The sequence below is a fragment of the Zerene cesonia genome, chromosome 12 (assembly GCF_012273895.1).
Source record: "Zerene cesonia ecotype Mississippi chromosome 12, Zerene_cesonia_1.1, whole genome shotgun sequence".
NCBI classification, from domain to species: Eukaryota; Metazoa; Arthropoda; class Insecta; order Lepidoptera; family Pieridae; genus Zerene; species Zerene cesonia.
In genome coordinates this window covers 2858002-2871185 of record NC_052113.1, presented here as the reverse complement: position 1 = coordinate 2871185, position 13184 = coordinate 2858002, and the positions used below count along the sequence as shown (strand labels likewise).

Genomic DNA, 13184 nt, shown 5'->3' with positions numbered 1-13184 from the left:
CATAATTCTAAGTTTTTCAACGTCCTTGACGACTATATAAAAATTAAAACACAGAGCCTATTGACCGCCTCCTTGGTAGAGTGGTTAACGCGTGAGCGTAGAACCGAGGGGTCCTAGGTTCGACTCCCGGTGGAGACGCACAAAAAATTAAAGTCTCGGTCTGGCAGGACACAGAAGGCTGATCACCTACTTGTCCATAAAAAAAAATCAATCCACTGATTCACTAAACAGATCTATATTATCTGCCCCATACCTCAGTAGGGGACACGGGACTTAAAAAAAAAAAAATACACAGAGCCCTGAAAATACAAATTAATTATTATCTACGTTAAAGTTATTTCGTTATGTTTACAAAACTGTTCTATAGATTTTTAAATGGATATATCCGAAAGAAGGCACGATCCGAGCTCATAAATAAATAAATAAATAAATATTTCAGACTTAAGCGGTTTAAAAGTTATACGGCAATCAGTTACTGAGTGTAGTAATGAGTGAATTTGAGCGTTGCTTTATGGACTATGATTTCAAAGAATATGCAATTCTATAGCAGGAGATCTTATTGTCTATTCAAAAGGTTTTATAACTAAAATTAATAACAATAATGTAAAATAGAAATTTACGATAACATTAAATTTAAATACAGTTCATATATGAGTTAACATAACTTAATAGATCGGTAAGTAAACATTTTAATTTTAAGCACATAACATATAAAACCTAAGCATACCCTGGTCGCAGTGCAGTATCTTAGAAAAGTCATTGCCCCGATAGAACATATGCAGACTCCGTACTTTACCCGTCAAATAACTTATTTAACTTATCTAGTCACACCTGCTCTCTCTACGCCAACTTGTCCGATATGAATTAATATTTCAGTCAAATTCTGTATTCATGTGAACTTTTCAACTTAACACGGTAGATTACTTATTGATACTTAGATTTAAGTTGTTTAATATAAAGCTCTTTATAATGAGTCAGGTTTATGTAAGCATAAAGGTTGTTCTTGTTTCCAGTGCTATAAAGTTTATATTTTTAATCTTTTATGACATTCACTATTTACTTATAAGCCGTTTAATGTTAAGTTGTTGCAGGTACTTAAACTTTTACCTTCTTTTTCTTTTTTACATATTATATTCGCTATATAACATTTGTTTATAAGATAAAAAGCAAACATAATGTAAAGAACAAAAAAATATTACATGAAATATTCTCCTGTATTCGTATTACTGTGTCATATGTTTTGTTGTATTCATTTCGTTAAAAGAATTTGCAATCGTAAATATAAAAACACGTAACTGAAGAACATCTTCTGTAATTTGACAAAAATAATTTCTATAATTACAACATAATGCGGCTGTTGTATTTGTTTTCTTAAAGAGATGAACCAAATCTCTTAAATTCAAATCATCGTTAGGGATTACAAGTTTAAATCGCTTCGCTGTAGAGCGATATGTATTACAAGCGAAAATGCCCATGTGTGAGTGATTAAGCATCGATGTGTTTGTCATTTACAACCCGAAAAATGTTACTTTCCCGCTTCCTCTTACGGGCGTTTAGTGAGAGTGTGTTAGTGTGCGTGGGTATAGACGTCGTTTAAGCTAGGGTTCGCTAGTGGTTGTGCGCGATCCGGGTTTCGTAGCCCCCGCCAGTAGCCAGCCGCTTGTAGAGGCACTACGACGTGTCTACGTTGTAGCTACCATCTCTACGTCTTCGGACAATAGAGCCGGCGAACGTATCGTTTTGTTATTTTTGTCATGTGAAAAGGTTTTGTGACTATCGGAGACATAATGCTGAAAGATCACCTTGTGAATAACGACTTGATACGTGCCACTACCGGGAACTTTAACAATAGTTTACATTAAGTTGTCAATTCATATTGGACGATTAGTGTGCGACAAATAGAGGCGTTTAATAATATTTAGACGGATTATCTTAATGCTTCTATGTGACATTACAGTGTGTGTGAAACTTAATTAATTAGGACTGTTGAAGCGAGTGCTTATGGAATTACGTAAAAAGTGGCTATAAGGTAATTAATATTATTCTTCCAATATGTTAAATGTTTGTAATTATATTCCTATTCAAAATTTAATCTAGTATTTAATAACGGTTCACCAGCAGTACGTTGGATATTGAATGTCCACCACAATATTGAATTCATATTAAATATTGTTGATATGTGTGAATATTTGAATGGGATTATGACACGGTATCGAAAAAATCATTAATTTTTACAATTTTAAAGCTCATTACATCTAAAACCACTATGCAGTTTATTTAATTTTAAATCGTTATTCAAACCTTTTATGTAATATGTGGCTGCTAGATTTACTGACCTGAATTAAAGATAACTTCATTGTGACAAACTTCTAATCTAGGTTACTTTTATTTAATGAAAAAGCAGTTTTGACTCAATCGTTACGACCTTGGATTTAAATTGAAAAGTCGGAGGTTCGAGACCAGGCAGCGTGCAGGATACAAATTGATTTTTATGATGCAGGATATCATTGAATATATCTGCACGTTATCCACCTCACCACTGATTTAAAAGTTGAAGGAAAAATCTTGAGGAAACTGGCATGTCCAAGAATCAAAAGTTCGACGACATGTGACATCTGACAAACCGCACTTGGCCAGCTGTGTCTTTGCAGTGGGAATAAATATGGGCTCATAATGACGATGACGATTTATTTAAAAACGGGGTCCCTAAGTATTTTGATGACATTTTAAGACAATGGATTCCAGCAATTGATAGGAAGTCTTGTTAAAGACATTCTATCAATTCCAGGTATCGATAGGAAGTCTTGTTAAAGACTTTCTATCAATAACATATTAAATATGTATTTGGTTATTCTCCACGCATATCCAGGGAGGGTGAAGGTCTTATTTAAGATAGAAGACCAGAATATTTACACTCGACATCCAACTGCGAACCTTCTCATTGCAATGCTAGTTGTCTCTCCATTTTCCCCGGGAAACTAGATAATATTTGGGAGAATAGTTGATGACCAGAACTAATATATTACAATGAGATGATTTGATGTTTTTATTCCGACAAACGTTCCAGTGGGAATTAATTTCCATAAATTATTTTAGGCGTGAACGAAAATGAAAAGTCATGTGGTGTTTATTATTAGAAGATTTATGCACAATTCCATTAACCAATCAAAATGTTTTTATAACAATTGACAAGGATCAAAATAAGTGGAATAAAAATGCCAAAAATAAAAAACTTAAGTCATATTTTTGTAATCTGTAATTAACAGACTTAAACAAAAATATTCGAGTTTGAAATTGACGAGGCTTTTGATAGTGAGACACTAAGAATTATCTATTTGCCTGTGGGATTATAACTCGGTGATTGAAGGGTCCGTATAATAAAGGACCGCCTTAACTGAAGTATCTTAAAATCCCTGTAATATTAGTTTTCTTTCGAGTACTTTATTTAGCCAGATGTCATAATCTTCGTAGAAACATTCGTATTTGGACACGCAAATAGAGACAGAAATGTAATTTTTTGATAAAATTATACAAGTGGTCTTTGAACTAGCGTAAAAACTAATTGTGCGCCCAGGTTCCTGTTACTAAACTTAATGGAGCAGGATTTAATTGGAATGTTAGTTAAAGTATCATATTGTAACACTCTCATTTGATATTACGAATTTTTGCATTATTAAGCGATACGTATCTATTTACAATAATTCAAATGTATAAAAAATACTCTTAACAACCTTAATCCATTACGAATAAGGTGATTACCATATTATATATACTATCAATTATGTATACTAGTACAACTACGTAAAAGTAAACTTACAGTTGCATTAACATAATATTTTAAATCAAGAACGGAGCAATAATCGTAATATTTTTGTAATATTATGCGCAACGCTATAGGTTCATCTTATACTTACATAAGCATAAAAAATTATATGCGCTCTGTGCCAAAGTGCACTATATTTTTCTGGTCAGACCTACCGACACATACTAAACGAATCTTTCATTGTCGTTGTTCCGAACTAGGTTCAGATGTAGGCAGTTTGCCAGAAAACCTGAAATCTTTGAAATAACAAACAAATTCCGAGACCGCATCCAATGGAGTTAGCAAACAAGTTAGCGTTGGCAAACATATTTTATAAAATGTTTTTCTTAAAAATTGAATGAGCGTTGATTTTCTTTGGACACAGACCGCTCCGCCCTGTACTGGATACATAATTTTTATTTGTTTGTTGTCAATGTTCTAGTTTCAGTATTCTTTGCATCTATTTTAATGTTTCCTCCAATAAATTCTGCAATATTACAATCAATCAGTTCCTTAAGGGTAGATAGGTAATATATTTTTTTTCATTTTAACTTAGTATTTTTGTATTTTCTTAGAATTAGAATAGAAATTGTACCGTCTTTATTAGAATAGAATTAGGGAAGTAAATTTTTTGTTGTTTATTTACAGAGCCATCCGTGATAGAACAAAATATGTCGAAATCAATTCAGTATCGATTCAGTAAATTGAAAAAAAAACTGACAAATTTCATGTAGTACTTTTAATTGAAATCACGAAAAACTGTGTATGCCTAAATTATTTTAATAATATAATAATACGCAATGTTCTATAACATCAAAACATACGTATTTCATCCATTTTTTTCTAAAAACTTTTTGTGATATCTAGAAGCTCAAAGAGACCTTATATCATTACGATTTAAATTAAAGACCTACGCTTTATTTAGGTCATGCAAATGTTACGAATTTATCGAAATTCAATTTAGCGATTCAATATTTTATTCGCACCTTATTGGTATGTCTACAGTTAATATCGAATTCGATATCTCTTCTATTCATTACGCAGAACACAATTCAAATTTCAATAACAACGTTGAAACTTTGGAAGATTGATAGCGAACTTTATTTAATGACATTTGAAATAACTTTGTACATCTATACAGATAACATAAAGCTGAAGAGTTTGTTATGTTTTAATGTACTAATCACAAAACTACTGGACCCATTTCAATAAATCTTTCATCGTTAGTTCGTTCCATATGTGCGCGATATAAACTATATGAGAAAAACGGGTAAAGCCGCGTTGGATTGCTAGTTCTACTTATATTACTTTACACAGGGGTTCATCATGATGAATAGAAATTGGAAATATTTATATAAATACGTGAAACAAAACCACTATATCATTTTTAACGAAAATTTCGAAGATGTAGGGGTACGAAATGTAACACACATACTTTGTTAGGAGATGTAGTGTAATATGATCATACATTTAATGTCCATATATACTTACGAATTTTGTCTACTGGGCAAACAGTACTCTGATGAATTTACAATTTTTCCTAGATATATTTATTTTATAGATCTTAAGACGCAGTGGGTAAAGACATTCACTTCTTTCACAAGCTTTTAACGTAATAAATCTACAAGTCAGTCGTGCGTTCTTTTACAATAACACAACATCATCCTAATTATCTAATTTCCTGTTCTATATTTTACATTCAATACCGTTTTGCCTTATATTTTAATGGATTTATAAATTTCTTTCGACATCTTTATGTATACTCTAGCTAAATGAAAATACACTTATGTTTGACAGCGATGCCTTAATTAATTACAAAATAATTTAAATAAATCATTTACTTTCATTTAGTAAATGTCCTATGCGCCCACATACACTCACATTGTAGACAAGCTTTCATCCATCATTGATAGCTCAAAAATGAATATATTCCTTCTTAAAATTTCTCATATTCCTTCTCATTTATTAAAAGAGCTGCGCTACATTTCCGTTAATACCTACTAAGTTATGATGAAATGTAATATCTATAGCCTTTCACTCATTACGCTTGCCTTTCGTAATCGTATCGTACTCTGCTATTGAAAATGGACGTCATTCGTACGTTGTTTGCTGAACAAGCAATACCGCGATTGACTGGAGTCATTGTTTGGCGCTGCTGTACTTTCATTGTAAGCTTGGATGTCATAGCCACGGGTTGTATTCATAAAATTGTGCAGTCGAATTGTGTTTTATGGGAAATGCGGATGACTAGGAAAGAAAGAGCACAATTTATTGTGGAGTTGAGCACTCTTTGGCACGAATTGGGCCAGCTCGCATCGGGTCAGATAGTACACCGAAACAGTAGCATGTACATGTTTCTCTACATGCATGTTACTGTGTTTCGTGCGGTGAGACGGGGAGCCGGAGGTCTGTATCCTTTTCCTTACCCTTTGCCTTTAGAGCATAAATTAAAGATAACGATATAAAATTGGTAATCTGGTTATTTCCCGCATCGTTGTAACTTCTTTCATTTTTAAATTGTTCAATAATTAATTTTTAAAGCACGATGACAGCACACGACTAAAGAACACACAAAAATAACACATAAATTTACGTTATGAAAAAGAAATGTGCAAATACAAATCCTAAAATCAACAAATATCTAAAATGTGTATCGGTGAAAAACGAGCAATTTATGTGTTCACGACAAAGCTTCCGATCAAAAGTGGAACAAAATGGGCACTTCGCAAACAGGACGTTTCAGTTTCAGTAAATTTGCAGCTCGATAGCAACAATTTTCGACGACAGTATTTTATTTACTTTATTTATTTAGCAGCATATCATTTGAAAAGTTTGGGATTTCGAGTTTTAGCAACATACATAGCAAGAGGTTTATATGAAAAACATCACGTCTATCTATACTATTATGTGGAGCTAAAGAGTTTATTTGCTTGATCGCGTTATTGCACTACTAGACCAATTTAGATTTTGTACAGAGGTTACTTCATATATATAGATTATAGGTTATTTTATATATACTTTTATTATAATGTTTAAATATATACAAAGACTAGCTGCATCCGGCAAACGCTGTTCTGCCTTACTCTTATCATTTAGGGGTATGAAAAATAGATGTTGGCCGATTCTAACCGGATAACCACAAAAAATTTCATCAAAATCGGTCAAGCCGTTTCGGAGGAGTATGGCAAGGAAAACTGTGACACCAGAATTTTATACATTAGATAGTTTTCATATAAAGTATCGAGTTGAGTTCATAGCAATTTTTCCACCTTGTATTTTTCGAAACGATATTTTTTAATATGTACCTAAAATAATAGTATAGAGTTTTTTACTATTTTATGACTTTTATTAAGAAAAAAAAAACAATTTCATAAGAGTTAACAGCTCAAGCTAACCTACTAGCACCTAACAGGACAAGATAAAGCTTTAATAAAAATCTAATTTTATAAGTCAAACGTAACATTATTGTGAAGAGAGCACGGTAATTTAATATGGTCTACATTTATTCCAAAAACAATTAAAGGAAGTTTTTGGAAATTGGGGATTTGAAATCTGAAATTGGATAAAATTAACAAATTTCTTTATATAATTTTCATACACAAGGCAACATAGTTTGGTAATCTTAAAATCATAAAAAAAATACTATGGGTGAATAAAAAAAAAAAAAAATACGTCAATATTGTAAAGAAAAAAATCATTGCAAGCGCACTCTTACAATTCCGTAAAAAATATTGTTTTGCTTTTAAATCTTTGTTTCTTGTTTAAATTAATTACATTGAAAGCTGAGAATAAGTCGAAGTAAATGAGTGTTGATTAACTGTTAGGTATTAAACGTAAGTTAAATTTTAAATAAGTATCGGAATAAAGTTATATTTTTGTATTACTTTAAATAGATTTCAGTTGTCATTAAGAAACTATTTTCATTTTATATTGCAATGTCGTGAAGTTATTTGAGCAGAAACAGTTTCTGCATTCTATTTTTATTGTGATAAAACTTTAAATTGATAACATTTACGACTAGCTGTGCCCGTGACTTTCTTCACTCGTGCTAAATTTACATTTATTCCACCAAAATACATTTTAGCCTGTTTTCCAAGAACTAATAGCTATAAAACAAAATAAAATCCTCAAAACCCGTCCAGTAGCTTTTGCGTGAAAGCCGGACAAAAGACAGACAAAAATTACTACATGTTTTTTTTGGCTTGTGTTGCTTGTATGAAGGGATATTTTTTAGGTTTTATTCAATGTACAGAATTGTACTCTTGACTACTGTTTTATTATATGTATGGATTTATTCATTTAAACTACAGTGCATTTTTTTGTACCGTTGTTGTTTATTATCTTTATACAGTATCCAAAATATTATGTATGAGAAAGGAATAGTTTTATATTGCGTATATATTACGCAATATTAAGCAATGTGGTGATTGAAAACTGCGCATGTTCTTATAATTTGTACCTTTGAGTATTCGTTTTATTACCATTATAAGATAGACTCATTAAACTATTATATTATCACCGATTCTTAATAACCGTACAAAGTTTAAATAAAATCAGATCGTAAAGTGGGTCAGCTAATAAAACCGTTTAAAAAATAACATGTAATAGAGCAAACAAAGAGCAATTGTATAAAAAATGTCGGCTTATATGTAAAATAAATTGTATTCTATAAGTAGACAGTGTCGCAATCCACTGCACAAATCGGTCAAAGGGCAGCTACGTAATTATTAATTATTCATAGACTCGAATTTTAATTATAGATCAACTCTGAATATAGCTTTGCAGTGACGTAATGCTTTAGTTGTTTCTTTATTCTTATGGTAAACATCGATATGCTCTCGTATGTCGGTTTAGTAATGTAGGGGCCGAGCACGCTTCGCCGTGAATTGGGCCAGCTCGCACCGGAGCAGCGAACACACCCCACAGAAGATCTTGAAATAGTAACTTGTTACTGTGTTTCGTTTGATCTGACCAAAGGAAATATGAATAGATTATACGATATACAGGGTGAATTTTTCAACTATGCGTGGTAGGCGTAGTCCGAAACTCGGAGGAATATTATAAAACGCTGAAAAGAGTCACGGGGTCGATTTTGATGAAAACTAAAGCAGAAAACGAACCTATTGATTATGAAAAAATAAGTTTATATACTACTAGCTGTCCGCCCCGGCTTCGCCCGTGGTACATATAGAGCCTAAATTCTCCCTCAATACTTTTTTGTAGGGCATCTAAAACTGAAAGAATTCAAAACGGACCAGTAGTTCCTGAGATTAGCACGTTCAAACAAACAAACGAACAAACTCTTAAGCTTTATAATATATAGCTGTACAGTTGAATATCAGAATTATTGCGATTAGAGTTATATATTTGAGTTTAAATAATATCAAACGAACTAACTAACCCTTCTTTTATAGGTATACTGGTTTGGGTGTTTCAATAAAGATATGTTACGGAACCCCATTTTTTTCCAAAATAAATATAGTCTATGTTACTCGTGGATAATGTAGCTTTCGAATGGTGAAAGAATTTTTAAAATCGGTCCAGTAGTTTTTGAGCCTATTCATTACAACCAACCAAACAAACAAACAAAGTGACATTGAAAATTTAATCGTGATATATTATTTCATTAACAATAAGCATAATTCTCCCCACGATGCGTAATTTTAGTACAGAAACAAAGAACCGCCCGTAAATAAATACACATACAATACGAAATTGAATTTTTATGTGCTTACTAATGTCGCACCGTGAGATTCACTGCTTGCGATCATTGGCGCTAGTGTGTACATCGCTTTTCAAATGCTTCGAGAAAATTGAATTTGTATCACGCGAGAGAAGTTTTTAGTTTTGAGTGAAACTGATGGTCGTCTCTCACAATGTTTATAAAACATTTACCATTTTATAATCATACGTTTCACTTAGAAGACGACCTTAAAATAACTGTTATTTTAATTTAAATGTGTGTTTTTGCATATCTCTAATTGTGGATTAAACGTTTATGCCACGAAAATGAATAACTCATGATTATTTCGTACGGTATTATATTTAAAGAGTTAGGTATCTCTTTGCACGCACACTCTAATTGTAAATATTGTTTTAATTAATGTGATATCTATATATTATACCTTTTTTCACCACTCATTGAAACTAAGCGCATAACGTGAAAAACGCAAACGGTCTATGGACGGATAATATAATTAACTATCATTATTTTTTGAAATATTTTATTGCACTGTATATGACAAATGTTCGTGTTTAGGTATCATAGGTACTTATAAATCTTTACGCTGTCTTACTTGCATAATGTTTAAAAAATAAATATAATTTCTTACTTACCATTACGATGATACGTGCATTTTAGTTTATTTTTCAGAATATTGAGGTCGTTATATAATGGGTAAATCATGTCGATATTGCAACCTTATACCTTTTCCATCCTACAATATTAACGAAAACTGATGGAACGTAGAAAATGTAATTAAGCGATGTAATTGTTTCTTTATTTCCTAAATTGTATACATACATTTTGACCGACAACCATTTTCGAAAATATTTTTATCCTATATATTTAGTATTGATTCAAATATAATGTATTTAACATGTATAATGGACAGGCATTTTCTTATGCGAGATCCAATGAATTAATCACTGTAACTTTACCATGTACATAGTTTAAAACTGTATTAATATAAATATTTAATTGTTTTTCTTTAGTCTTCATTTAAAGTAACAAAGATTTAATAAAATTATTAATCTTAGAAACCTTATCTCAATTTCAATATTGCATGGTATCTGCGCCAGTAGGCAGACAAGACTGCCAGTTATGGAAGTGAAGTTCTCTAAATTGACGCATTCACTCAGATTTGTGATGCACAGGCCGTATGTAGACTTGCGCATTGCATGTCTACATATTCTATTTATACTAATAATATAAAGATGATGTCTTTGTTTGTCTGAACGCCCTAATCGGAGGAACTACACCGATTGAAAAACTCTTTCACCGTGGATTTGTACGTGATCACGTGTGCTATTTTGTACCGCAACCAGCAGTTATATCCATTATAATCTTGTATTCATACAAGCCAAGTATATATTTCTATAGATTCAGCTGATAAATCACTGTGGAATTGAGAATATACGTATAAGCGTCATTCATAGAGATGTGACGAGAACTCATGTAAGGTTCTTAACAAGCACTTCATAGAAGAATTTTTCTAAGTATATTCTAAGTAATTAATGAAGAAAGATATTCATCATTCATAAAAGTTAAGTAAAATATATAAAATTAGATAGTAATGGCTTCATAATAAAGCGTTCATCAGTAATTTATTCCTCCCCTTTAACAAACTATTAAGTGCTAAGGAATCATTGTGTAAAATTGTGCTGATGGTAAAAGAAAAAAAGTCTCGCTCAAGAAGGTCAAATGTCCTTAGACCTCCTCGTCATCGAAATCTTCAAGGCAAAATTACAGGGCCTTATAAATTATGCTAAAGCTAAATCAGAAATCAAAAAGGAATTCAGCATGTTCTTAAAATCGTTGTTAAGATCGACCTTTGATAATGACGGTTATAAATTTCGTAACAGCAATTTCTTTGCGTTTTCGTCTCGCGTGATTATCACAAATTTATTACTTTGAAGGTTACGTTTGTTTTATGATTTCAGAATTTTTTTATTGACCTCACTGCTACTTCCTAATATTGTTTATAATACTGATACGAGATGATACAAGTTAATAGTTTATTTCCATTAAGGATGATTTTTTTTTACTCTATCATATTTTTAAAGACTTACTTAAGACAGTTGCTTTATTTCAAATAGCTTTACACTTTATATAAAAATTGGATATGTGAGAAAGCCTAAGTTGAATAAATTTCAATAAATAAAGAAAAAATGTGACAAGTGAAGTCACAGTTTATAACGAGTGTCGAAGAAAAAGCAGCGACATTTTTAGCGTTTATACCTGGACAGATAAGAGCACCCTTATGAATTTTTATACCGGATAGGGAATGTTTATGAGACACCGTCAAATATGCCCCCAGGCCGAATATTCCTCGAAACGTAAAACAATTTAGACTCGTCTATTTTTACCTACGTCTCCTGTCTACGTATTTTTTTTTACATGAGCAAAAAATTTAATAGCTTCGGTGCTTTTTATCACGTTTTCGGTTCGTTTATAATGGTGTTGTTGAATGATGTTGATTAAAGGTAGTGTGGTTAGAAGATTTTGTTTTCCCCTTCTCTTTATTAAATTGTGTGTATATAAATACTATATAGTTATTTTCTTTTTTGAGCATAGAAATATGGTTCAAGTACTCAAATAAAATTATAATTACATAAACAATAATTATTAAAAACTGATCGTCTTCAGTGCGAGATAAAAACAACATATTTTTTTACATTTATGTATCTTGCAGTGTGCTCAAGAAAGTTACATCTACTGCGTTGATTAATCGAGAAAACGTGTCGCAACTCCCTGCTATTATAATGAAGCATTTTTGTGCCTTATTTTTTACACTCCAAATAATGTGACATCCAACAGACAGGTAGGAAGCTCATAACAATGAAAGATGCCAAAATAGCTTGGTAAATACGATCTTTTATTATTCGTTCTACAATATTTAGATTTGTATTCATTTGACTACAGAAAAGATATGTACTCTATGTTTTTGTGAGCTTTTATTTTGCATTTGAAAACAGTTTTCGTATGCTTGTTCACTGTTTCTTACTTTTTCTTGTGTTGTTTTTAGAAAGATTTTATGATATTGAATAAAAAAATGTTTTATATTGAAAATGTGAAATTGATACTGACGAAAGCGATACATTTTAGAAATGTGTTTGTTGGACTGTTTTTGAAACAGTGTCATAATATATGAACTTGATAACGATATTTTGGTAGGTATTGTTTCATACATACCATTCAGTTTTACGGTTTATAACACTTTAATTCTATCCAAATTCAGAATACAGGTTAATACAGAAATTTTAAAGTAGTATGAGATAATTGCCTTACAAAACTATTCCCTTATTAAATGTAGCTATGTTAAAGTTAATAATTCAGACGCGTAATTAAATTTATAATGTTACATTAGGTTTTATACATCTGTATACACATTGCGATCCAACTCAGATCCTGTTTAAATCGTGATTTCGCACGAAATTTGCATAGGAAGGGTTAATTATTTGTTTTTATAAATTAGCATAAAAAACTTTCATTCCATATGTGATATATTTACATGTGTATATATAACTTACAACGACTAATTCGAAAGATGTTTTATTTTTCGATCAAATAGTGACTTTAGATCTTCGAAATTGAAAAAAACATGGAATTTTGAAAATTATGAGAATGATTCTTAAAAATAAATGAAAACTGTATGATTCA

The 13184-nt window shown here is 31.4% G+C and overlaps 1 protein-coding gene across 1 annotated transcript in view; it reads left to right on the top strand.

Moving 5' to 3' along the window:
• Positions 1 to 1665: 1665 nt before the first annotated feature.
• LOC119830981 overlaps positions 1666 to 13184 on the top strand; it is a 56092-nt gene continuing 44573 nt past the window's right edge. The window contains exon 1 of the mRNA XM_038354175.1: positions 1666 to 2029. The gene's annotated coding sequence lies outside the window, so the exon portion shown is untranslated. The remainder of the gene's footprint in view (positions 2030 to 13184) is intronic.